At 50.2% G+C, this 26,761-nt stretch overlaps 1 protein-coding gene across 2 annotated transcripts in view; it reads right to left on the reverse strand.

The window, feature by feature from the left end:
- The window catches only part of RFX8 (regulatory factor X8), a 1,087,262-nt gene that overhangs the window by 113,009 nt on the left and 947,492 nt on the right, over positions 1–26,761 (reverse strand). The window lies entirely within an intron of this gene.

The raw sequence follows: 26,761 nt of genomic DNA on the forward strand, positions 1-26,761 counted from the left end.
GTGTCTTGACCAGCACCGCCTATATGAACAGAGGCAGCATTGTCAGGAGCACATTTGACTGCTTCGTGTTCAGCAAGAAACCTAGGAGTAGGTAACAGTTGCATGGTCTATTACAGAAGTGGCACCATAGTCTCGTTGCGATAAGGAAACACCTCAACACCTGTCATAGATTAACAAGTCTTTGGCACCAATGTTAGGCAGAAGGTTAGCAGATTATAATGCCAATATTACCCTGCCAGCAGCGAAACATCGCAGATACTTCCTGTGAGATGGCAAGATTGGCACATTACAAAATAGGCATCGCAGGGATCTAATGACCACATTTTGCTGCCCTAAGATAGTGCTAACATCACCATCTTGACATTATTTTTTATACTTTAAGGGCCCATTTCTTTATTTATTGGTCATTTATTAGGAACGTATACAATTAGTAACAACTGTATCAAAGAGCCCACAGGACAACAGGGTGGGAAAGGGGAAGGCAGACAATTAATTACAACAAAGATAAATAATTGAATTAATAGTACAAACAAATAATGAGAATACAGGGAGTGGAGATGAGCCTACTATGTCTTGTGAGTGTTCAGAGCATGAAAGTGCAGAGGGGAGACGGGTAAGGGATAGATGCTGTGGTGCTCATAGAGAAATGCTAATAAGAGAGGAACGTAAGTGCAAACCTCCCGAGGGGAGGGTGAGCCTAAGTAAGTGCAGTAAATAGACAGCTGCTGGGATGAGAGATGTGGGGGGTCAGGACCCTGAGGATACATAAGGGCCCTGCACATCAGTCACGCTACTGTATGATTAGCATGGAAGAGAGGAGAAAGAAGAGGTAAAGAGGAAGGTCTTCAGGCTTTTTCGGAACTTAAGGAGGTCCTGCTCAAGAAGCAGAGGGAGGCTATTCCACAGGGCAGAGCCCGCCAAGGAAAGTGATCGACCACCAGCTCTCTGTTTAGCAAACTGCTTCACACGCAGGGAGTTGGTGCCAGAGGAAAGCACAAGTCTAGAAGGGGAGTATTTGGTCATGAAGCGTTGAAGATAGATTGGTCCCCGGCCCCAGATAGCCTTGTGAATGATACAGAGGGATTTGAATTTAATCCGTGCTGAGACCAGGAGCCAGTGAAGGCTTTGTAGGGCAGAGAGATGCGGTCCCTGGGCTTGAGGCCAAAGATAAGTCTCTCTGCCCTATTCTGGGTTAGCTGGAGCGGTCGCAGGGTGGACGAAAGAAGATGAAGGAGAAGGCTATTGCAATAGTCTAGCCTGGAGAGCACCAGAGCATGGGTAACATTGAGTCTCTGGGGGAAGGTGAGGAAGGGTAGAGTTCCTTTTAGACGGAAGAGCTGAAAGTGGTACTTCTTGACAATGTCCTGAATATGAGAGATGAAGGAAAGGGAGAAATCGAAGATGACTCTGAGATTCCTGGCTTCAGGGGTGGTGGCAGGGGGGGAGCCCATGGAGGAAGACCAGAGTGACGGGAAGAAGTAGGTTGCAGGGGACCCAACAGGGAGAATCTCTGTTTTGCTGGGTATGTCCATGGGTCTAGGATGGGCTTAAACATTCTTATTTCTCTCTAGAATTACAACATTTTCAGAGTAAAATCTGTAAGGTGTTCTTTTTTGGGCACTATTTCTATTGCTCCATGTTTAACATTTACTGGATTCAATGTGCAACTCTGCCAGGTGGAGCTTCTTTAGTTGCTGCTTGTGTTTGCAATCTTGTGGAAATGTTAAAACCAGAAGACTGTACTATTTTTCTACAGTCCATGTTCACAGTCCCCCAATTCTCAACAAAATCCACTGGACATCCCCCTCCCGAGTTTTGTATACTAAGGGACACATCAAAGTGGAATGCCCGATGCAACCATCCATGAGCATGCTGCTGGCCGAGAAACCTTTTTTTGCTGGTCGAGAAACCTTCTTTTCACTGGCCTTGTCCTCTGCCAAGCCTCTTGAAACACTATTCCCTAAAAGGCATTTCCCTTGGAAAATGCTGTCTGTGTGGTGTGCCAGTCATGGATCCAGGCCTCCAGATAAGGTTCGTACCAGGCCTTTTTACGCATGAAAATCTTGTAAATACGACAGCTTTATTATTTTCCTGTGTACATTTACACATAAGTTTAGAGCAGAGGGCAGTGCAAAGGTCAGGTTTCTTGACAGAAACCAGAATGCTTCTTTTGATTTTTATCTAAATAGATGTAATTGCAGGTCGTGGATAAAAGCCTCTGAAACAAAAGATGTTTCTCTGAAGCCTTTCAAAAAAGAAACTGCACACTGTGATAAAAGGAATGGTTTATTTCCATTCAGGTTCTGCTCTATTGTGTGTAGATGCTTATGGAGCAAGCAGAATCACTGTGCATATTTATTTTCCTAGCATTTTTGGATTGAATAATCGATAAGATGGAAAACTAAGTTGCAATTGAGAATTAACGTTTTGTAAAAAAAATATATGCTTTTTGTTCCAGTGAAAGCAAACCAGTATTGCACAATTGTAATCTTCAGAGTTATGCTGTGTGCATAATCATGCAGAGGCAGATCATTTTTACACTTATAATTTAATCTCTAATTATAAAATCAGTGTGTAAAATGATGAGCATGCACGCTCTAGTTTACATCCATTCAACCTTGCAGTCAATGGGGTACATTACTATAAATTGTCAGTGGAAGCATAGTTTTTGCTCAAGGGTGAGTGATTGTCATTACACCAATCACAGATAGCCTCTCAAATCTACAATTAAAACACCTCTCAAATCTACAATGAAAACATCCAAAACCTGACTAACCAGGAAGTGCAAGTGCTTTTACAAAACAAACAAATGCAAGTTTTGTAATTGAAATATAAACTCAGCAAAACCTGTCTCTGTGATAATCCAGATAGGTATTTAACTTTATGTAGCGCTTCATACATGGTTCATCCAACATCTAGGCACTGTGATCATTATACCTCAGTCGATACTCAGTTTACCGACCTCTGAAGGATGTTAGACAATTAGATAGCTCAGCCAGTTGAGCACTCGTTGCTGCGATTTGTGCGTCATCTGCAGGTTCAAGGTTCGAATCCCGGCAAGGCCAACTCAGCCTTTCATCCTTTTCGAGGTTGATAAAGGAGTACCGACTTCGATTTAGTGATAATTGTGATAGATAGGTTCTATGTACAGGGCTTTGCCAAAGAAACGCTATATAAATAACCACCTGAGATTAGGTATAGAATTTCGCACAGAGTCCTTGCCTCGCTGCACTGTTGTATCCTAACATTGGCATACCATTAGGTAGTAATAGCTCCAGGAAATGAGGACTTTCATTAAACATCAAAAGACAATTCTGCTATCAAACCTCAAAACGCACAATACAATTCATGTTTGCTTTACTATGTAATTGGCTAGGTTTTTATGTTTTCAACATTTAAATATATACAGGAGAGATCAAATGGCCAGCCCTTAGCGAAATAATGAAAGGTGTATTCTGTCACAATGCAGGAAGCTGCCCGCATGGTAATGATTTCCATACAGTTTTTACACACGTCGGCTGGATGTCCCATACATTTTACCCTCTTGAAAACGAGAAAAGTCATTTTTACTCTCTTGAAATCACATGTGCTCTCAAAGTTTAAAAATAGGGAGTAAATACTCCCACCTCAAAATCTTATCTGGAGCACTGCATGGGCCTATACTACTGCAACGTACAGAGGGTTTCAAGGTTGCCTACAAAACCCATGGACCTGGATATTTGTTTCGACTTTTGAACATCTCTTGAGTGTGGTCAACATTGTGGGCTCTTCTAAAAGGGAGATACTCAGCAAGTGTTTTCAGAGATAACGGAAGAGTATTCCACAGGCTGGGGGCCAGAACTGAAAAAGAGCGACCACCCAGTCGCTTTCAATGATATTTAGGGATCTTGAGAAGCAGGTGGGACTCAGAGCGCAATTTTCTAGCAGGGCAGTACCACTCTAGTTTCGCTTTTAGGTACTGGGGAACAAATTGTGCAGAGCCCGATGGACGACACAAAGAATCTTACATTCAATTCGGGCAGCGACCGGCAACCAGTGCAGATGCTTCAGGAGTGCTGTTGACGGGGTCCGACGAGGCACCATAAGTGCCAATCGCGCTGCCGAATTTTGGAGTACCTGCCTCTTTTGAATCTGATAGTTCGGCTGTCCCAAGTAAATGCCATTGCAATAATCCAATGACCCCATTATGGTGGATGTCACCAATGTTGTTCGCCATTGTGCCTAAACCCTCTCGCTACAGAATCAACTGTGTCTAGACTGCTCTGAATGATACATTTTGAAGCCTGAACCCCATCTGTGGCCACTCCCTCCACAATTTCTCTGCTCTCCAAAGTTAAATCGTTTATGACCTTCTCAACCACCTGCCCCAGTAGTGGTATCACCCATAGGATATGGCTGCATACACTGATTGCAGTGCCCATGAGCATGAGGTGAATATTTGTTTCGCCATTGTATCAATTCTCTTTGACTATCTTTAGGCCAAACTGCAGACATGTTAGGCTTTCCCCCGGAGTTGGCCGCATGAGCTACCACGGAATACGACAACAGGTGATCAAATAAAGGAGAAAGATCCCCTTTGAGCATTCAGTATTTTTTCAGAATGTTTCTATTCAGAGCTGGCCTTTAAAGCATCATCAAAAGCAAGAAGGGTAGGCGCACCTTAGGCCCTTTCTGCAAGATATCTGTACCCCGGTCTAAGCTCTCACAATGGAACTCGATCCTGACCTGCCACGTATGCTACCCACTACTAAGACAACCACAGAGGTCTTACCATGCACCTTCAGGTCTACATAATGTACTAGAACACTGGTACTGAGAAATCAAGTCACATTACATTGATTTGTTGCAAGCTAATAGGCTTCAGAAGTGGAACAAAAAAAGGTTTTATTTTCTTTATTTTGACATCTCTAAGAAGCCACACATCTAGCTTTCATTGGGCTTGATTATGAGTTTCAAGGCAACTGAAATAAATTATAGATAACAGAATTACCTCACCTTACCTTTTTTATTCCACCTGAGTTACAAACCCATAAAATGGTAATGCCTCCAGCATATGCATAGAAGTCTTACCAGTAAATAAATTAAGGGATAACCTCAGGGGCGAAACCTCCAGATGTAACGCCTTAATTTCCCAATGAGGTCCAGTGGGACTTCAGAATAGGGATTAGCCACAAGTCATAATCAAGTGGAAAATCCACAGTTACCAGTGGGGGTAACTGTAGTTCTGTGTGTAAGATTTACAGCTGCTAATACCTCCAAGCTCATAACAAGGCCCATTGTTTTGCTAAGGCTTTAACTATCCTAGTAACTGTGTTTGACACTGCGTTGAACTGTAATAATAGTATTACTCTTCCCATTAACGCCAAATAGGAGATTAATTCAGCATTTGCGCCTAAAGGAACCTGCTCGTTAAACCTCAGCTCGAGAGGTATCTAGTCTGCTTGCATCCTACAAGTCATGTAAAACCGAAAACCGAATGTGGCTGTCTTTGCAATGCATCTCACCTTTGTATGAGTATGAACACACTCTGTAAACTGCTGTGAACTGTATGTAATATGTACATTAACTGTTGTTCGTCGAAGCAAGTATCCTGTAACAGCGCCACGATGCCCAAGGGCTGATGAGCGCTTTAAAAATGCAAATAGAATGTAGTCCTTCAGCATCAATATCGTCCTCTGGGCTGTAATCGCAGAATTTGTCTCTAGATAAACGAACCTCACAATCACCTCTGTCATTATCAGGCAAAGTAGCCAGCAAAGCATCATCCTTCTTTTGTGTGGCCATGGTCAGATTTTCCACATGGAAATGTTGGCCTCCACAATGATTCTTGCATCGTATCTCACTTCAGTCCTGGCATCAACACCAACACCCTGCAGTATTGCACCTGATGCCTGTGACCAGAGAAAGTCACTAGAATCTTCATGGTCAAGCTGGTCTACCATCATGGCTTCCAGCTCTATAGCTGGTGGATCAGGAGCCCTCAATGCCTTCAACATTCCAGATATGAGCAGAGAGTCAGGCTCAGTGGGAGTTCCAATCACCTGGTCCTTCAGTCCAGTAAACATTGTCAGTATTTATGAGGAAGGCCTTCATATCCTCACCACCTATGGTAGCAGTGCCATAGGCACTACCGGCACCTTCCGCAGCTCTGTGAAAGGGGTATTCTGCACCATCAACACATGTTACAGTGGAATCTCTATGCAATGACCCCAATCTCCTCTGCATTTCAGAGCGATTATGCCTGCAGAACTTGGACATGCCCCCGGAGTTGGATCTCTTTCAGTGCTTTTTATGGCTGAACCTGGTGAAGGCTTTTGCAGTATTGAAAAAATACAAAACAACAAATAACTAAAGATTCAGAACTTATGTGACCTTTAGAGTCAAAAGAATCTGAGCGTCCCATAACCTGTGTTGTTAGAAAAGTAACAATTAGGCCCGGATCGAGCGGCACTGTAGCTGGGGCACTGTCACTGTTATTTCTGTTAGGGAACTCGTGTAAATATGAGTAAGCTGCAGAACTAAATAAAGTGAAAGCTTTACAACAGCTCACCTTGGCAATTGATGACTCCAACTGGAAAGATAAAGCAGCTGTGAAAATTTCCCAGAGACAGCCCTGGCCACTCAACCCAGGGTAAAGTAACCCAGGAGAGCGGGCAGGACTCCCAGGGAAACCCTCAATGGGAAGAAAACCCTGGACGAATCCCAGCTCGTGCAGATCAGGATACGATGAAAGATGGACGTCTACGGCAGGAACCCCCGGGAATCACACCAGACTCTTTGTCTGCAGGAATGAGAGGTGAAGAGATAGGAATCAGGTTAGAGGAGGGTCTGTAGAATGGAAAAGAAAAGAGCTTCAAAGAGATCTCTCTCACCCGAATAGGACTAATGGAACGTTCGGGTCTGGAATCTGACTGCAAAGGACAGCTTCGGGGAAGCCTGGAAGGATAATAGGAGATGAGAGCCTGGCCAATCTCAAAGGGAATCCTAGAGAAAGGGTACTTACTCAGATGTGGGTCTGGCCAGAATAGAAGACAAACAAGATGGGTTGGCGAAGCCGGTTGAAAAAGAAACCAGCGAATGCAGAGCAGAGGATCTGATGAGAGAAAGCAACAGGGTAAGTAGGAACCGCAAATGGTAGAGAGAAATGAGTGCATAAAGAGGAAGGATACAGCAACGAACTCACGGAGCGTCAAAGACAGAAGCGACGCGAAGCACTGGTCGCTTCGGTTCCGGATAAAGGATCACGTGATCGGTCGGCCGCACGTCAAGAGAGCGTGCAACTACTAGACCGCTGCCAGCGGGTCGGAAAGCTCTAGCTTCCATCTTGGAGATGCTTGGAATCAGGGCGCCGCACAAGCGGGTCCGTGCCCATAACGACCACTTGCCGCGATGTGTAACAGTCACTTCTGATGGTTGTGACGAGGCACCAACAAGGTGCAGCAGGTATGAATGACATCTCCCAGCGCACTGCACGCACAATTTGCACGTTTCTGAGTTCCCAGACTGGAAGCTAAACAATTAATAGATAATAAATCTGCAGAGGGAAATGTTCTCCCACGTATTCCTCATCTTTGATATACAAGTCTGCTTTGCTGAGCGTCGTGCAGTGCCGAGTCTTGGTCTTTGAAGGCCTCCGTAGCATCTCTCGTGATGTCGACAATGGTATATGAAGCACGCGTGCTAACCGTTACCTCAGTTCTTTGTTTTTTCCCTCCTTTAATTTGCTCTGTCATAGGAGACAATCTTGACGTTGCGAGAAAGGAAGGTGTAAAACACGGAAATTCTGGCAGGCAAGAGGGGATGGATGGGAGGGCGATGAGGAATACGTGGGAGGAACATCCAGTCGAAAGAACGGTACCACGGGTAAATAACTTGTTCTTCGAATGGATTGTGTCCTCCCACGTATTCCTCATCTTTGATATACTCCCAAAGCAATATGAGTTTGGAGGTGGGATGCCAAGAATTTAGCCTATTTGGTTATATTATGGAGGAAAGCTTTTCCAAATTTAGCTTCCTCTCCTGAAAAAGAGTCTACACAGTCAAATTTACTGAAAGTATGAAGGGACTTCCAAATTTCCGCTCTGCAAATGTCCCTCACTGGTATACCTCTCTCTAGAGATGAGGAAGCTGCCACCCCTCTAGTGGAATGCGCCCTAGCATCTTCGGGAAGTCTTTGTCAGTTATGCACATGACAAGCCATCTGGAGATTGTCTGTTTTGTGACTGCCACGACTAACCTTTGACCAGCGTAACCAATGAAGAGCTGGTCATCCTGACGAACACTTGCTGTTCATCTAATGTAGTAGCTTAATACCGTCTTGGGGTCTAGACAATGCAGTCTCTCCTCGCCCTTTGATGGAGGTGGGTAAAAAGTTGGTAACACAATGCGTTGTGCAAGGTGAAACACTGACACAACCTCCAGTAGAAAAGATGACCGTACTCTTAAAACCACCCTGTTCTTCGAAAATGTTGTGAATGGTGGTTTGGAAGACAGTGCTTGTTAGCTGGTGTCCAGTCAAAGTTACGAATACAAAGTTTCAAAATGCAATATTTTCGAAACAAAAGGATCGAAAAAAAAAGTTCAAATACCTTTTTTTTTATGTCTTTTTTTGTGGTTTCGTATAGGAAAACTTGGTATTATTTTTTTTAGATCCTTTTGGTTTGAAAGTATTGCATTCAATCCTTTTGTATTCGAACCTTTCACTATGAACCCTTGTAGCTCGCTTACCCTGTGGGCAGAAGTGATGGCTACCAAAAAGGCTGTTTTCATGGTGAGCATCCTTAAACGACATGAATGCAAGGGTTCAAATGGAGCTCTCATTAGTACTAGATTTAAATCCAGTGATGGCGCGATGAAGGGTGCAGGTGGGAATACATTTGTTAGGCCATTAAGAAATTGTACAACTAACAGCACCTTGAAGTACGATCCCTCACCAAGAGATCTCTTAAAGATTGATAGTGCCGCTAGATAGCCCTTCACTGTGGCCACATGTAACCCAGAATGGACCAGATGGAGCAGAAAAGATAAAACATGGGGAAGTTTACACGTGAACGGATCAAGTTTCTTTTCACTGCACCAGCTGCAAAACTCATTCCAATGGCAGCTGTACAGGGATTTAGTTGCCGGTCTTCTCGACGAAAGCAACACCTCCATTACGTCTTCCGGAAGGTCCCAATCTTTGTACCTCACAATTTCACACACCGGGGGTGAAGATTGAGAGTTCTGATGTCTGGGTGAAGAATGCAACCTCCCTCTTGCAGGAGTAAGTCCTCTCTTTGGGGAAGACAAATTGGAGTTCTCCTGGCCCAATCCGGAGCAATGAGGATCATAGTTTTCACGAACGTCCTTAACTTCCTGATGACATGAGGAATGACTGGGACTGGCGGAAACGCATGCAGCAGTGGAAACTCCCAGTCCACCACGAACGTGTCCCCTAGAGCTCCTCTTTGGGGAAATTCCCTGGAGCAGAACAGGTTGCACTTCCGGTTGACACTGGTCATGAACAGATCCACTTGAGGGGTTCCCCAAAGGGTGCAAATCTCCAGAAGGACTTCCTGAGCTAGGTCCCACTCGTGGGAGATTGTGCTCTGTCTGCTCATGTCCACCTTTGTGTTCTTTTCTCAGGCCAGATGAACTACCAGAAGAGTTATTCCTCCTCTTAGTGCCCAGAACCAGAGCTGCACTGCCTCTCTGGGCAGGGGCAGTGACCTTACGCCCCCTCTCTTGTTGAGGTAGCGCATGGCCACTGTGTTGTCCATCATTATCAGGACCCTTCTCCCCCATATTGAGGGCAGGAAGGCCCTCAGCGCTAGTCTGATTGCCCTTAGATCTAACAGGTTGATATGGGGTCTGGACTCCGACTGAGACCAGTGTCCGCTTATTTAAAGGTCTCATGTGCGCTCCCCATCCTGTGAGGGAAGGTGTCTGTCACAACTGTCATCTCTGTCCACGGTTGCCAAAAGGGTTCTTCTCTCATCACATTCTCTCGGCTGGCCGACCACAGAAGATCCTGGGCGACCTTTGTCGGGACCTGACGAAGGTCTGTGATTCTGCCGGAGAATTGAGACAATTGGGATCTGAGAGCCCACGAAAGGGCTCTCATTCTCAGACAGGCTTCTGGCACCAGAAAAATGCAGGATGCCATGAGGCCGAGCAACCTTAGCAAGTCGTCGGCCGGGAGATGATGGGCACTCTGACATTTTTAGACCATCTGAAAGAACTATTGAGCCCTTGCCTCGGGTGGCGATGCTTTTCCAGAGGCTGAATCCAGTACTGCTCCAATGAATTGAAGCTTCTGTGAAGGTGTCAAGTGGGACGTCTTGAAATTCAGTGAGAAGCCCAGCTCGTGGAGGAATTGGTAGGTGCGACTGAGATGATTCTGCGACTGTGCCAGGGAACAAGCCCTGATTAACCAGTGGTCCAGGTAGAGGTAAATGTGAATCAAGTCCCTCCTTAGACTTGCAGCCACCACAGCCATAAGCATCTAAGACCCTCAGGGCTGATATGAGCCTCGAATGGCAGAACCCGAAAACTGATGGTGAGAACCGCCAACTGCGGACCTCAGGTACTTTCTATGCTTCTGATGGATGGGCACATGCAAGTAAGCATTCTGAAGGTCTAATGACATAATCATGGAGTTGAAGGGCTTGAAGGATTTGTGAAAGAGTTACCATCTTGAACTTGTCCTTCCTGAGGAACTTGTTCAAGCATCTCAAGTCCAAGATGGGTCATACTTCTCTGTCCTTCTTGGGTATTAGAAAATAGGCAGAATACCAACCCTAGTTTCTCAAGGCTGCCAGTGCCAATTCTATTGCACCTTTCTCCAACAGGGTGAAAATCTCCTGTTGAAGAAGCGGATCTGGAACCAAGGCTGATCTGGTTTTCGGGCGGCAATCGGGCCTGTCTCTTTAGGAATGGGAGACAGTAACTGTCTGCTATTATCTGAAGCACCCATGCGTCTGAAGTTATGCCAACTCCGGAGATGAAATGACAGTCTGCCTCCTACCACACACTTGTGGATGAGGGAGTCATTTTGATGTTGTACTTGCAGCAGATGGTAACTCTGAGAGTGTTCCGCTGGAAGTTCTACCTCCTCTTCCTCCATGGGGCGCTCTTCTCTGACCCCTCTGCAAGCACTGTCCTCTTCCTCTAGATATTGAGGAGTAGAAACGAAAAGGACCTCCTCTCAATTCTTGACCTGAAGGTTGCTTGAGGCTTTCTGATTGCCACCCCTAATGATTTAGCTGCAGCGCTAGGATCTTGCAACTTCTCCAAACTGCTGTCAGCCTTTTCGCCAAAAAGAAAGTCACCATCTAATGGGAATGACTAACAGGCGTGCTTGAACATCCACCGAAAACCCTGATTTTGGCAGCCATGACATCCTTCTTAAAACAGTGCTGGCAGACATGGATCTGCTTGCGGAATCCACCGTATCCAGGCTGGACTGTAAGGATTGTCTCATGGCATCTTTTCCCTCTTGGACTAGGCTCAAAAACCCATCTCTTTCGTCACCCGCCGGTATTTGCTCGGCTGCTAAAGCAGCTACACCCCAAAGAGTGTGGGTGTATTTTGCCAAGGCACTTATGGCATTGGCTGATTTCAGAGCCATGATTCCTGCACTAAATACGCTCCTTCCTAGAGAGTCAGCCTTTCTATCCTCTTTGTCGGCAGGAGTGGAAGGGTAAGCTGCAGACTTAGATGAGACAGTTGCGCTTGTACATCCAGGCTCTGCTGTTGGATGCCTGTTTAGAAACGGAGGGTCCACAGAAACTGTTCTGTATTTTTTTGTCAATATTTTATTCACAGGGGAAACGGAATCTGGCTTCAGGCAATTTTCCATAACACGTATCCTTAAGGAAGCATGGAAAGGCAGCATAGCCTCCTTGACTGGACCACTGGTCATCAGTCTCAATCGTAGCTGCTGGCCTAGACCATCCAGATATTCAGCCACTTTGCAAATCACTGATCTATATTAAGGATCAGCATAACCAGCCACTTCTAGGATACCAAATCCAGTTTCTGGCGATGTTTCCCAGCTAGTGGTTTCTTTAAGGGTCTCCACCAGATTCTGCATTTTTGACTCAGGAGAAATAAGTTCTTCTGGAATATATGGTGTGCCATTTTAATATCCAAAGGGGTGTTGTTCCTCCTCTTCATCTTCCTCGAAGATGGATCCCATTTGCCTGAAGAATTCAGGTCGAGGTATGGATTTAAATGACTTGGTTTGATCAACTATAGGTTTAGACGCCTTTGAGAGCCCTGAAAGCTCTGATGGTGTTGTAGGCTTCGAGGACTTTGACGACTTATTCAAAGCGGTCGGTGAATAGGGCGACAGATTAATGTCCTTCAACTTTTTCAAATGAATTACATGTCTCAAAGGTTCAGGAGACATACTCGATGGTTTCGATAGCTTTGAAGCTGGTTTTGATACCAGAGAAGAAAGCTTAGAGGAGGAAGAAACAGGCTGTTTCTTGTGAGTCAAAGACTCCTGCAACTTTCGTCAAGGAGTCTCTCTTCCCGGGCTGCTAGGTGTGCAGGAAGGAAGCGCACAAGACTCCCTACTGGTCTTGTCAGACACAGAGGGGTGGCTATGTTTTCCTGACTCCTTGAGAGGTGTACTCAGAAGAGCTTGCCTCTGAAACACATTAATCATTTTTAAACAAAAGATTTTCCATTCCGCTGGAGTTGAGGTTTTCTTAGGAAACTAAACTTTTTGGGGAGAGGAAGATGACGAGGACCTGTGATGCCGTTTCTTACTCCGTGCCATGAACCAGACCTCGAACGTCACAATGTTTCAGATACTTTCTCTCGGGGGAAATATCCCTTGATTCAGGGGACGATTTTCTCTTGGACGGGGTGACGGATCAGGATTGGGAGAGCGGTACCTGTATCAAGTTTCCCCTTCCTTTCCCAGCAGGCCTTGACAGTCATGGATTGACATGAGCCACAGTCGTCCACCTTGTGGCCTGTCCCCAAACACCATAGACAGATGCGGTGAGGGTCCGTGATGGACATCTTCGACCCACAGTCTGCACACCGTTTGACACCCGTTTTCGGTGTTGAGGACATGTCAAAAACTTTATAGAATACTTGATTGGAGTGGCTCCGAAGTATGCAGCAAAGCAGAAAAAACGGAACTGAGGTAACGGTCAGCATGCGTGCATCATATATCAGCGTCGAAGTCACAAGGGACGTTAAGGAGGCCGTCGAAGACCAAGACTCGACACTGCACGGTACTCAATCTTATGAAAAATCTTTTCAGAAGCAAGCTGCGAGCTGACTTGAATATATAACAAAGATGAGGAATACGTGGGAGGACACAATCCATTTGAAGGGCTTCTTTGGCCTCCTTTAGCAACCCAGCCTTATTATACAGAATGGGGGCATGATAAACCTCCTAGAATTATTCATAACGTTCTCAAAGACTGCCAACTTCAGGTCTACAGATGTATTTAAATCTAAAACATGGGGCAATATTCCATGTTTGGTGGTATTCTCACAGAAATTCCACTGAAGTACTGACAATCGAAGTTGCTGTTATCACCACTCAGTCCAGTGGACTCACCGCCGGATTATGAGTGCCGTAATGCATGGCAGTTTTAATTCCCATTTTTGGCGTCCACAAGACTGTATTGGGATTTTGCCGGATTTGCCACTAAATCCACCGACCACATATACTAAATAAAACACTCTCCATACTCACACATATTAATGCAGAGGAAAAAATGTGATTGGCCGTGAGCACAACTCATCAAATCTTCCTTTTGACAAGAACTGAAAACACAATACCAATGAATTACAATCACTCCAAAAAATGCATTCAGTGTTGAGACATATCATACATGTGATAAAAAATGTGTGCAAATGAACACAATCAAAAGAATGCAAACTCTACTGTATGCATGAGAGCCTGACATAACATGTCATGTTTTTGTTCATTTTGCAGTCAATACTGAACATTCATCAGGGGCTGAAATTCAGTGTGCAAGTCAAAGGGATGGAAAAAAAACACATGTTGCGTGTCTCAGGAGAAATCTATGGTAGGTCAATGTCCCCATCTTATTACTCTAGGCGGGGGAAATAGAACACATATTAATGTTGTGCAAGATGCAATTCATTAAAGCTGCATTGAGTCCTTGAGTGCCAGTAGATAACGCAGTCTACAATCGTGTTCTCAAGCTGTGCTGAACAAAATGCTTCTTCAATCTCAGGCTCCCATCTCGGGCATCCATTAGATACACTGAGTGTGTCTACCTTTGGCGTCTCAGTTACTTCGAGTACATCTGTGTAGAAATTCTTAAAACAAGCATGGACAATGCCAATTGTTTGGCCTTTTAACTACCCACCACATATGGTAGGGGGATGCTTACCTTGCTCTTCACCTCCACAGTGATGCTACTCTCCAGAAAGCGCAGGTTCTATGACCTGCTGAAGCTGTGGTTTTTGGCCCCTTCTGCAGATGCCGCCTTTGCATCCTTTTCTGCGCTGGCAGGCATGCCCGCTCCCCTCCCGAGTGGGGAGCTTTTGTGCAGCTGCCTCTACCCGCTTGCTCTGCAGCTACTTCCCCTGGGTTGGACACCTTCTGGTGTTCCACTCCCTGGTGAAGCAGACTTCTGGTGCTTAATGTTCGCCAGCTCTGCACACTCCAGAGTTCATTTAACTGCATTCTACAGCTTACAAACATAGATGCAGGACCAGACTAGAGTTTGTTTGGTAGACACACAGAAGGGACCATAAAGAATAACAAAGTTTAAAACTAGTACACACTCAAAGAGGACACAAATTAAACCAGGCAGCCTGCCTTACGCCAGCACGCTGCACGGACAACGAATTGAAAGGCTTCATTACAGCGAGCTCTCTAACACAAAGAGTTCCCACGAGGATGAGTTTTGGGTGGAATGAGGCAGAAATGGGTGGGAATAGCTACAGGGATTAGCATGGCTATGTGCAGGCAATGGGTGGAGTCATAACTGAAAAACACCTGTACAGTGTGCGTCCCTCCTCAAATGTGATTCGGCAGTGTCCCTCATCCTATCCCATTCTCCCTATGTGTATTTGAATCTGTACTCAAATGCAATAGTTTGGGCATTATAGGTGTCACTAGCGACACCAAATAGCTCAAACTACAAATGTCCCAAAAAGTAATCATTAATAGAAGAAAACCTGTTTTACAAGGGGTATCCACTGGAAATCACCCATTCCTTAATAGGAAGATGCAAAAGAAAGGACTGAGGTTTTACCCTGGTAGCTATGCATGCCTGAATGTGGAGATACATCAAAAGCATAATTTTCCTCATCAGAACAAAGAAGGTTTAAGTTACTTATCTGTAACTATTTTTCTCGAGCATGGGTTTGGCATGGAATCACAAGCTTATGAATATTCCCCGTTGTCAGGCTGGGAATCATCGTTAAAAGAAAAAACAGTTTCACTTTCACTTAAAAACTGTATTTCTCCTCTAAACCAATCACTGTCCTCTGGGTCTTACTGTCCCATCCAATGACAGTCCTCTCCCTAGACCCCTCCTTTTGCAGCCATCTTCACGTAAAGTGGCAGTATGACCGAGAAAAGGCGCAGAGAGGTTAGATGTAATGCAAGGTGGAGAACAATAGTTACAGGCATGGAGTCTGGCATGGATTCACATGCTCATGAATAACGAATACATAGCAGTACAACATTACACAACTCCGGGAGGTGGTAAGGCTCAACAGAAGCAATTAACTCTTACCTCTGGGATAGGCTCACCTCCAGCGAAGAGGTTTGTAGCACTGCTTGGCCGACTCTGGACTCCTCCCTGGAATCCCTGTCGACGCAGTAAAACCTCGTGAAGGTGTGCGTGGATCTCCACATAGCAGCCCTGCAAATGTGCAGCAGGGACACACCAGACAGGAACGCCGTTGTCACATCGATCGCTCTGGTGGAGTGGGCTCTCGGATGGACGGGCAGCGGTCGGTTCGTCAACCGATGACAGTGCGTGATGCAGCCGGAGAGCCACCTTGAAATGGAAGCCTTGGACAAGGCCTTCCCATGGTTCACAGGATCAAAGTTCATGAACAGCTATGAAGTTTTCCGAAAATCCTTTGTGTGTGCCATGTAGAACTTCAGGGCACAAGCAAAGTCCAGCAAGTTCAAGGCCCTTTCCACCGGAGGCAAAAGTTTAAAGAAAAAAACAAGTAACATCAAAGGCATGTTGAGGTGGAATTCCGACCGAACCTTTGGCATGAAAGATGGGTGTGAACGCAGCAACACCCTAGATTCGTGGAAAGTCAGGTACGGTTGCTTGCTTGCAGGATAGGGCCTGGACCTCACCTAGCCTCGTCGGAGAGGTGATGGCCACAAGGAAAGCCGTTTTCCACGAGAGAAACTTGAGTGGGGCCTGATGCAAAGGCTTGAAGGGGGCCCCTATGAGCCTCGTCAGAACCACGTTGAGTTCCCACTCCAGGACAGGAGCCCTCACCCGCAGGAAATATCTGAAAAGTCCTGTGAGAATTTCCTTGATGAGTCGGTGGGACCAAAGTGAACATCTTCCTGGTGACCTTGTGTAGCGGGAAATAGCCGCTGGATGTACCTTGATGGAGGTGTGTGCCAGTCCTGCTTGCCCAAGGATAGCAAGTACGGAAGGATCTGTGGGGCCGTGACCCTCAAAGGGGTAATCTTCTGTGACCGGCACCACGTAGTGAAACGTTTCCACTTGTGACCATAGCACTTCAAGATCGACGATGCCCTGGCCTTGGCGAGGACCTGACTGCAGTCCGCTGGCAATGCATACCCTCCACTTTCTAGGGCTGCAGGATCTAAATTCTCAGGTTTAGCGATCCTGAGAAGATACAGAACCACTGGCAACTTGACCGGAGGCGACGTTGACAGGCTGAGAAGGTCCGGGTACCAAATCTGCCTCGGTCACGCCGGGGCGATGAGTATCATCTTGCATTGATACTGTCTGAGTGTGTTCATAACTCGTAGCAAGAGAGGGAACCGAGGAAACGTGTTAAGAAACAGCCATTCCCACAGGAAGGAGAAAGTGTCCCCCAAGCTCTTCTGTTGGTGGACTCTACTGCCGAACTTCTGGCACTTGGGAGTTCGCCGCTGTCGCAAACAGATCGATCTGGGGTCTGCCCCACTTGACGAATAGGCGGTCCACCTGATACTGACAAAGCTCCCACTCGTGGCAGGAGCGCAGCTCCCTGCTGAGGGAGTCTGCAATGGTGTTCTTGGCTCACGCCAGGTGGAGAGGGACTGGGAATGTGCCCTGTCCGACGGCCCAGCTCCACAAGTCCTGTGCTTCCTTGGAGAGCGCCATGGTTTGAGTGCCCCCTGCTTCCATATGTAAAACATGGCGGTGGTGTTGTCCGTGAAGATCCTCACCACCTTGCCTTTCAGAGGAGGGAGGAACGAAATGACGGCCCATAAAACGGCCTGTAGCTCCAGGATGTTGATATGAAGATCCTTCTCCTCTGGCAGCCACAGACGTCTGGCGTGCAGACGTCCGGTGTGCGCTCCTCATCACTCTAGGGAGGCGTCCGTGGTGACCGTCTCCTGGTATGGCGGGCTTTGAAATCCTGTGCCTTGGGTGATGTTCGAGCGAACACCCCACCATACTATCGCCCGACGGAACTCGTTGTTGAGCAAGATCTTGTCTGTGAAGCTTCCGAACACCTGTATCCAACGGGCATCCAGGAATTCCTGAAGGGGTCACATTTGCAACCTGCAGAGCTGGACGAGGTAGATGCAGGACGACATCATGCCCAGTAACGACTTGATGGCCCGCACTGTGGCCGTCTTCATCGACGACAGCTGTTGCACCTTCCCTAGAATGGCTGCAATCCTCTCCTCCAAGGGCGACGCCAGGCAAGACACCTTATTGAGTGTGGCGCCCAGGAACAGCTCATTCAGGCTTGTTGTAGGCTTCCTGGGTTGTGAATCTGGAAGGCTGTCGCTACGATGTTGAGAAACCTTTGGAGGACCTGCTCGACTTTCCCCTGGAGGAGCGAATGTAAGAGCAGTGCTGCTGGAGAGTGCCCAGGGAACTGGCCTTCTCCGTATCCGCTTTGATGTCTTGGAGGGTCTCATCGACGACTTTCCCAAACAGGTTCTCTCCATCGAAGGGCATGTCCAGCACCTTCGCCTGGACCTCCTGACGGAAATTTGTGGCTTTCATCCAACCTTGGCGACAAAGGCAGACACCGTTCCCCATTTGCCAGAATCCCATTCCTGGAATAGAGCGATTGCCTCCACCTTCTTATCGTCGGGGATGAAATCCATAATCAGCCCCAGCTTGTACCACAACTCCCTGTCGTACCTGGCCAGGATTGCCAGTGCGTTGGACGCCTTGATAGTAGATGCCACGGTGTAAATCACTTTCTTTCCCATGGCATCCATCCTTTCCTCTCGCTGTCCGGAGGGACCAAAGACAACGAGGACGGGTTGGCCGACTGCGACCTCAGGCACATGGGTGTGGACTCCCGCACCCTATATTTCTTCTCCAGCCTATCCCATTTGGCTAGAGCCTTGCAAGGCTTCTTCATGAGGTCCAGGCCCTCATTACAAATATCGTCCAGAAGGGGCACCACTATGACACTTGTCGGGGTGACTATCCCGGGGTCGGCTGAGCCGTCCACGGAACTCTGGGCTGGGAGGCCTCAACTCCTCCCGTGTTCCCCAAAAAATGAGTATGAGACACATACAAGAAGCAAGGCGGTTCTGCTGTTTATTAAAACAACGGCAGGGATGGGTCTAGGATCGTACGCGTCCGTCCAGACTCTCAAAATTCGTGGGGCTCGCAGGCCCTTTTTGCCTCAGTATGACGCGCTACTTGCGTCACCTGGGAAAGTTAGCGAAAAACCCATTGCCACTCCGGATTGGTTCCTCGAGTGGTAGGGTTAGTATAGTATACATATAGAGAGCAAAATTAGTGGTTGAGGATGAGTCAGGTGGTATACTTGGACTGTCCCTTCTATTAGATAGTTCAAAATTGTTACACAAAGACCCCTGATGATTGGCTAATGTCAGTGGCGTCAGTGATGAGTGCCCCCATGTTCTGATTGGTCCTCCCGCGAGCCCACCAGTCTGGGACCATCGTTGTTCCCAGCTCGCGGTGTACCTGTCACTAGCAACAATGTGTAACTATGTGTTCGTGCAGACAATGTGCGGATTTGCTCATAGGCTTGAGAGCAGACCATTCCCATCGCTGTAGGTGTCCATCGGGTCATTTCATTGTTGCAACCTGTGTCCCAGACGTGGGACCCGGGCGACTTCTCCCTCGTGGGTCTGGCACCTTGTCAGGTTGGCTTGGTCACGTGTGGAGAGACCGTGGCTGGGGCGGAATTCTGCACATTTAAAGTTGTATTTTGCTTCTGTGTGCTTGGCTTTGCTTACAGGTGTGACCTTGACGCCGGCTGGTAGCATACGAGTTGCAACATCGCCACCTTGGCTGTGAGGTCTCGCTGGGCTCGTTCTGCGTGATCAGCACTTGTACTCTCGCTCATTCAGTGTTCATGGCGGTTCTTGCCTGCGGCCTACTTGGGCCTGGTTCATGGGTGGGGGTGTGTAATGCACGGCACCTGTGTTGCGGTTTGACATGGCTTCATAGGCAGTATTGCGTCTTCGTTATATTCTCATCACGATGCGAGGGGTGGGAGAAGCGTCAGCAAGCGTATACGCGAGTGCTTTATGCATCTTGCGTTTCTGCATTACGGAAAAACCTATGTGAAAAATAATAAAGATGCTCGTCAGTGGGTGTATCCGTCACCTATGTCATAGCACTGAATATATTCTTCGTGTGGGTTGGTGCGTGAGTGACCAGTGTGCATGGTGGCACGTGTGTTCTTGGCAGTTGGCTAGGTCGTCATGGCATCTCTAACGATGTGGGTGCTTGTTGTTGAGGTCTTAGTCGAGTTCATCCATGCCGCAGGTGTCGGCTTGAGTAGGGCAGGCTGGTGGGCATATCCTTATGTTCTTGAACCAGGGTATTTGGTCGTCTGGTAGATAGACAAATTCATCTCGTGGTGGGTGTCTGGGCCGCGATCCTCTAGGCCATGGTTGTGAGGAGATTGGGGGGAGCTTTTTCTCCCATTCTCCCACTTAACCATCTTCCACTTCGCCTCACACCTCTGGTACAAGATGCCCTCCTTTTTGGTTTCCTCAGGCACCAGCTGGAATAGCTCTGAGGCTCTGGAGATCATGGAGTGGAATGAACCCACCTCATTCGGTGGGGACAACCTCTGTGGAGCATCCAAATGTGGAGATTAACCGTCCGCTGCATCAATATCCTGGTCATCATCCGTCGTTGTGGCCGTATCCGTCCCGTACTTGGTCTATTAGGGGAGAAGGGACCCAACACAGTGGCTAAAATGGGAGCGTCGGATGACGCTTCCTCTTCTTTGTTGGAGGCTGATCGGGGATCTGGAGAACCAGTGGTACCGGAGCCGAAGGCATCCTCAACTGGATTTTTGACACCAAGGTTTGTCGAGTCGATAGAATATACAAGGAAATGTCCCTTGGGTGAGATGGCAGAACAGAAAAACTAGGCCCTGCGCCGTCGTCGCTGTCCTCCTCCACTTCAAAGTCCTTGGGCCTCCTTGCCCTCCCCCTTTAACCCTATTAGTGTCTTGAACTGGGGTCTAACCCAGTTTCCCCCTTTCTGGCGTGCCTGCAGACTTTGCCAAAGTCATTGGGCCTCATTACAACCCAGGCGTTAAGGGTTTAACGGCGCCGTCAGCGCCGTTAACCCTTAACGCCTGATTACCATTTTAACGCCTGCTTTTAGCAGGCGTTAAAATGCAAGGCGCTAACCCCCCTTGGTGCTAATTATGGCACCATAATTTACGGTGCCGTAATTAGCGCCTTCCCCACTCCCATTATGCCCTATGGGGCAAAAATGGGAATGGGGAAGGGTAAATGGGGAATGGGGATTTACCGCCCCACTCACCTTGGAATGGGGCGGTAAATCCGCCATCCACCATGGTGTAAACAGAGTTTACACCATGGTGGTAAAGTAGGGAACTTACCGCCTGGGTTGTAATGAGGCCCATTGTGGCGGTGTCACGCCTTGGGTGTAGGGACACCTGAGCCGTGGGGGCTACCCTCGCAGGATCAGCGCCCTTAGCTGTCGTTGCAGTAGCAGTCGTCAACGCAGTTGCCGACGACGTCTTCGCCTATGTCGGTTGAGCCTGCTTGGGCTGTTCGGCCTTCTTCTCGTCCATCCGGCTTCTCGGATTTCTCACGTAGTTTAGCCAGGGTAGATGATTTCCTCTTCGAAGAGGAGCTCAATTGCCGGGTGGCAACGGAGGTGGAAGGTGATGTCGATCGTGCCCTATCCACCTTGGCACCCGCTTCATTCCGCGCCGAACCTGGTGGACTCGGGCTTGCGGCTCTTGGCCTTGTCTTGAGTCCCCACAGATAAGGCGCCCACTCAAAGGACTTAGAAGACCGCTCCTCAGAGCGGCTGGTCCCGGGTGAGGCATGACCCTGCTTGGAGCACGGGTCAGAGGCCTTGTCGTTAAGCCACGCCGCCAGTCTACTATGCCTGTCCTTGGCTGTCTTCTTGGAGAAACCGAGGCATAACTCGAACTCCACCTCCTTTTTGTCCGGGTGCAGGCAGTAGAGGCAATGCAGGTGCTTGTCCTACGCAAACACATTCCGGAGCATGCATTTGGTGCAGGGCCCGAAGACAGACCTTCCCTCCTTCTTCTCCTCCGTCATAGTTGGAGGGCACAAAGTAGGCCCAAGGCCCTTCAAGAACCTTCGACCGTTGAGGGGCACGGAACTTCACTGACAACGGGTCCCCGCTGTCGGCAGATGATGCAAAGAGCACACAGGCTTCTTTGAAACAAAAATCAAACTTTTTCTGTCAAAAACACGACTCCCAACACTGAAAGGTGCAGTAAAAATATGAAGATGGCTGCCAAAGGAGGGGTTTAGGCAGAGGACGGTCATTGGACGAGGGCAGTATGAATCAAGGGACAGTGATTGGTTTAGAGAAATACACAGGGTAATTCATAGAATTTCGCAGAAAAGTGTCGCAAGCGGCTGGCGCAGTGTCCGCGTGCGATTGACTGCGCCAGGCACGTGCGCTAAAACCGATTTCCGCGCACAGCGTATTCATGGATTTTAGGCGTCCAAACCAGCCGTGGCGCAGAGAATCGCAGCGACCCTGCAGCAGCGCCAGTAACGCCCCCAAGAACCCCCTCGCGCAAGGAAAAGCCATCAAAATCGCTAAATCATCGCAAAGGGCTGCGCTAACCCTGGACCAGTTCACCGGGCTGGCAAACAGCAAACGCCAAGCGGGGAACGTGTATTTCAGGGGTGCGCGGGAAGTTCCACACGCGATTGGCCCCGTGCGAGCAGGGTACGTGTATTTCAGGGGTGCGCAGGAAGTTCCACACGCGATTTCAGCAGGGTACGTGTATTTCAGGGGTGCGCGGGAAGTTCCACACGCGATTTCAGCAGGGTATGTGCATTTCAGGGGTGCGCGGGAAGTTCCACACGCGAATGGGCCAGTGCGAGCAGGGTATGTGTATTCCATGGGTGCGCGGGAAGTTCCACACGCGATTTCATCAGGGTACGTGTATTTCAGGGGTGCGCGGGAAGTTCCACACGCGATTGTCCCAGTGCGAGCAGGGTAAGTGTATTTCAGGGGTGCGCAGGAAGTTCCACACGCGATTGGCCCCGTGCAAGCAGGGTACGTGTATTTCAGGGGTGCGCGGGAAGTTCCACACGCGATTGGCCCCGTGCAAGCAGGGTACGTGTATTTCAGGGGTGCGCGGGAAGTTCCACACGCGAATTCAGCAGGGTACGTGTATTTCAGGGGTGCGCGGGAAGTTCCACACGCGAATTCAGCAGGGTACGTGTATTCCAGGGGTGCGCGGGAAGTTCCACACGCGAATTCAGCAGGGTACGTGTATTTCAGGGGTGCGCGGGAAGTTGCACACGCGATTTCAGCAGGGTATGTGTATTTCAGGGGTTCTGGGGAGTACTACACGTGAATTGGGCCTGTGGGTCCTCCCAGGTGTACGCTGCACAACCTCCACGGCCCCTGCAGGCAGCCCACACCACGGGGGACAACTACCCTGCACCCCTGCTCATGTCCCGCAGGCAGCCCATCCACCATGGGCATGCCCACCAGCCAACCCACATGTCACCTTGCACTACTGATCAACAATGCATGTCTCCCACCACCCCCACCCCCCAGCCACCATGGCCAGCCCCCACCAGGCCCCCACTCATGTCTCCCACCACCCCCATCCCCCAGCAGTGCAGGGGCAGCCTCCACCAGGCCCCCACTCATGTCTCCCACCACCCCCACCCCCCTGCCACCATGGGCAGCCCCCACCAGGCCCCCACTCATGTCTCCCACCACCCCCACCACCCAGCAGTGCAGGGGCAGCCTCCACCAGGCCCCCACTCATGTCCCCCTGCACCCCCACCCCCCAGCATCCAGGGGCACCCTCCACCAGGCCCCCACCCATGTCTCCCACCACCCCCACCCCCCAGCAGTGCAGGGGCAGCCTCCACCAGGCCCCCACTCATGTCTCCCACCACCCCCACCCCCCAGCAGTGCAGGGGCAGCCTCCACCAGGCCCCCACTCATGTCTCCCACCACCCCCACCCCCCAGCAGTGCAGGAGCAGCCTCCACCAGGCCCCCACTCATGTCTCCCACCAACCCCACCCCCCAGCAGTGCAGGGGCAGCCTCCACCAGGCCCCCACGCATGTCTCCCACCACCCCCACCACCCAGCAGTGCAGGGGCACCCTCCACCAGGCCCCCACTCATGTCTCCCACCACCCCCCCCTGCCACCATGGGCAGCCCCCACTCATGTCTCCCACCACCCCCACCCCCCAGCAGTGCAGGGGCAGCCTCCACCAGGCCCCCACTCATGTCTCCCACCACCCCCACCCCCCTGCCACCATGGGCAGCCCCCACCAGGCCCCCACTCATGTCTCCCACCACCCCCACCCCTCAGCAGTGCAGGGGCACCCTCCACCAGGCCCCCACTCATGTCTCCCACCACCCCCACCCCCCAGCCACCAGGGGCACCCTCCACCAGGCCCCCACTCATGTCTCCCACCACCCCCACCCCCCTGCCACCATGGGCAGCCCCCACCAGGCCCCCACTCATGTCTCCCACCACCCCCACCCCCCTGCCACCATGGGCAGCCCCCACCAGGCCCCCACTCATGTCTCCCACCACCCCCACCCCCCAGCAGTGCAGGGGCAGCCTCGACCAGGCCCCCACTCATGTCTCCCACCACCCCCACCCCCCAGCAGTGCAGGGGCAGCCTCCACCAGGCCCCCACTCATGTCTCCCACCACCCCCACCCCCCAGCAGTGCAGGGGCAGCCTCCACCAGGCCCCCACTCTTGTCTCCCACCACCCCCACCCCCAGCAGTGCAGGGGCAGCCTCCACCAGGCCCCCACTCATGTCTCCCACCACCCCCACCCCCCAGCAGTGCAGGGGCAGCCTCCACCAGGCCCCCACTCATGTCTTCCACCACCCCCACCACCCAGCAGTGCAGGGGCAGCCTCCACCAGGCCCCCACTCATGTCTCCCACCACCCCCACCCCCCTGCCACCATGGGCAGCCCCCACCAGGCCCCCACTCATGTCTCCCACCACCCCCACCCCACAGCAGTGCAGAGGCACCCTCCACCAGGCCCCCACTCATGTCTCCCACCACCCCTACCCCCCAGCAGTGCAGGGGCACCCTCCACCAGGCCCCCACTCATGTCTCCCACCACCCCCACCCCCCAGCAGTGCAGGGGCAGCCTCCACCAGGCCCCCACTCATGTCTCCCACCACCCCCACCACCCAGCCACCATGGGCAGCCTCCACCAGGTCCTCACAATCCCCAATCATGTGTGTTATGGTCAGCCTCCACAGCCAAAAAGCCCTACCAAGTAACCCATTCACCCACATGGAAATGGAAATTACATGTTACACCCCCAATGTTCATGAAGCTAATGAACCCATGTCCGTCACACACAATGGTTGCAATTGAATGGGAAAACACCCAACATGACATGCATGAAACCAATGAGATGATACCACACAGTGAAGTATGAAAACAAAATTGTATTGAAAAAAATTAAAAAATGCTAAAGAAATGAAACAAACTACAATGGGAATGAGAAAAAATAAGCTGCATGTCCGTATAAAAAAAAAAAAAACAGCAAATCAGAATCCAAAAAAATGTGGTCCAAAGTCAAATGTAAAAACATTTCTAACCAATCAAGAACTATGTAAAAAACTTCCAAGGGTCCATGAGCCCAACTGAACAAAGGAAACCTACAAAAAAACCTAACTAAAATGCAACTATATACAAAAAGTGGAGCAGTGTCCGTCGACTCCAAATCATAATAAGAAACAAAGGAAACCTAAAACTAAAGAACTATATACAAAGGCGGCGGGCAAGTCCAGCGGCTCACTCTGTGGTGTTCCGGGCCAGGGCATCATCGAACTCCTGTTCGATGTCCCGGAGGCGGTCCTGTTCCATGTCCCCGAGGGTCCGCAGGGACGACGCCGTGTCCTCCTCCAACCCCCTGCGGATTGCCTCGAGGCACTCGGCCCGCCTCAGGGCCCTCCGCATGGAGTTCTCCGCCCTGACCATTGTGAGCCGCGCCTCTTCCGCCCGCCGCCGCTCCGCACCTATGGCGTGGCCCAACCGCTGCCACACGGAAGACACTCTCTGTCCTCCTGCCCTCCGGCCGATGCCTGCCCCTCCGATGTCGAAGGCCCCGAGCCTTCATGGCTCCCACCATGTTGCTGCTGCTGCTCTGCCTCTGCCCGTGCACTGCCTCCTGCTGCCTGCACATCCTCCGCCGGCTGGGGTGCAGTTGTTGATGTGACCACCCCTGCTGGACCTCCGACTCCCGACTGTGGCAGGGATGTCTCCTCCACCAGCCTGGCCGCACCGTCAGAGGCAGCTCCACAGGGCACCCAGGTGACTGATGGGTGGGAAGATGGCACAGAGGACGACTGGCGCGTAGGGGGTCCAGTTGAGGAGGGGGTCGGAGCAAGCCCCATCAGACGGAGGAATCCGGCCTGGGTGACCTGTCCCAGCAGGCTGACGTGGTCAACGAGCCATTCGAGATGACGTGCAGTCTCTCCATGAAAAGACTGCAGGTCACCTCGCATGGCCCGTTGACGCAACGCCACACCAGCCAGGACAGGCTCAACCCGGACCTGGATGGCCACGTCCGCAGGCAGAGGAAGGCCAGTTGACGTCAGCTCATCCCCTGCCTGAAAACGGATCTGGACGTAGGCATCCCTGCTGGTGCAAGATGATGCAGGGACAGGATCGGGGACAGGATTGCACACAGGCACCTCCGCGGCGGCCTGTGCTGCCTCCTGTCCCTGGTCCTGCACTGCACCACTAGCACCAGTGGGATCCCCACCCCCAGACACCGTCTCTGGTGCTTGCACGGCCTCCTCCTCCACCAAACCCCCCACCAACCTGGATGACTCCGTGCCATCTTCCCCTGTTGGGCCCTGTGGGGTCCCAGCTGCCCCTTCTGCTGCCGAGGAGTCCAACTCCAACCTCTGCCTCTTGGACCTCCCCCCGGCAGCTGCGGCCTGGGACGCGGCACCGGACTCCTCACTCCCCGACGAGATGACAACACGGGAGGGGAGCCGGGCCTTGCGTCTCCGGCTGGCGGTCGGATCCCCGCCGCTGTGCTCCACAGCACCTTCTACGCCCTCTTCATCAGTTGACGCTGCAGACAGGGAGAAACAAAACACAGGCATCAGAGCACTGTACAATGGACAC

The sequence above is a fragment of the Ambystoma mexicanum genome, chromosome 7p (genome assembly GCF_040938575.1).
Source record: "Ambystoma mexicanum isolate Mex_15411 chromosome 7p, UKY_AmexF1_1, whole genome shotgun sequence".
In the NCBI taxonomy this organism is placed as follows: domain Eukaryota; kingdom Metazoa; phylum Chordata; class Amphibia; order Caudata; family Ambystomatidae; genus Ambystoma; species Ambystoma mexicanum.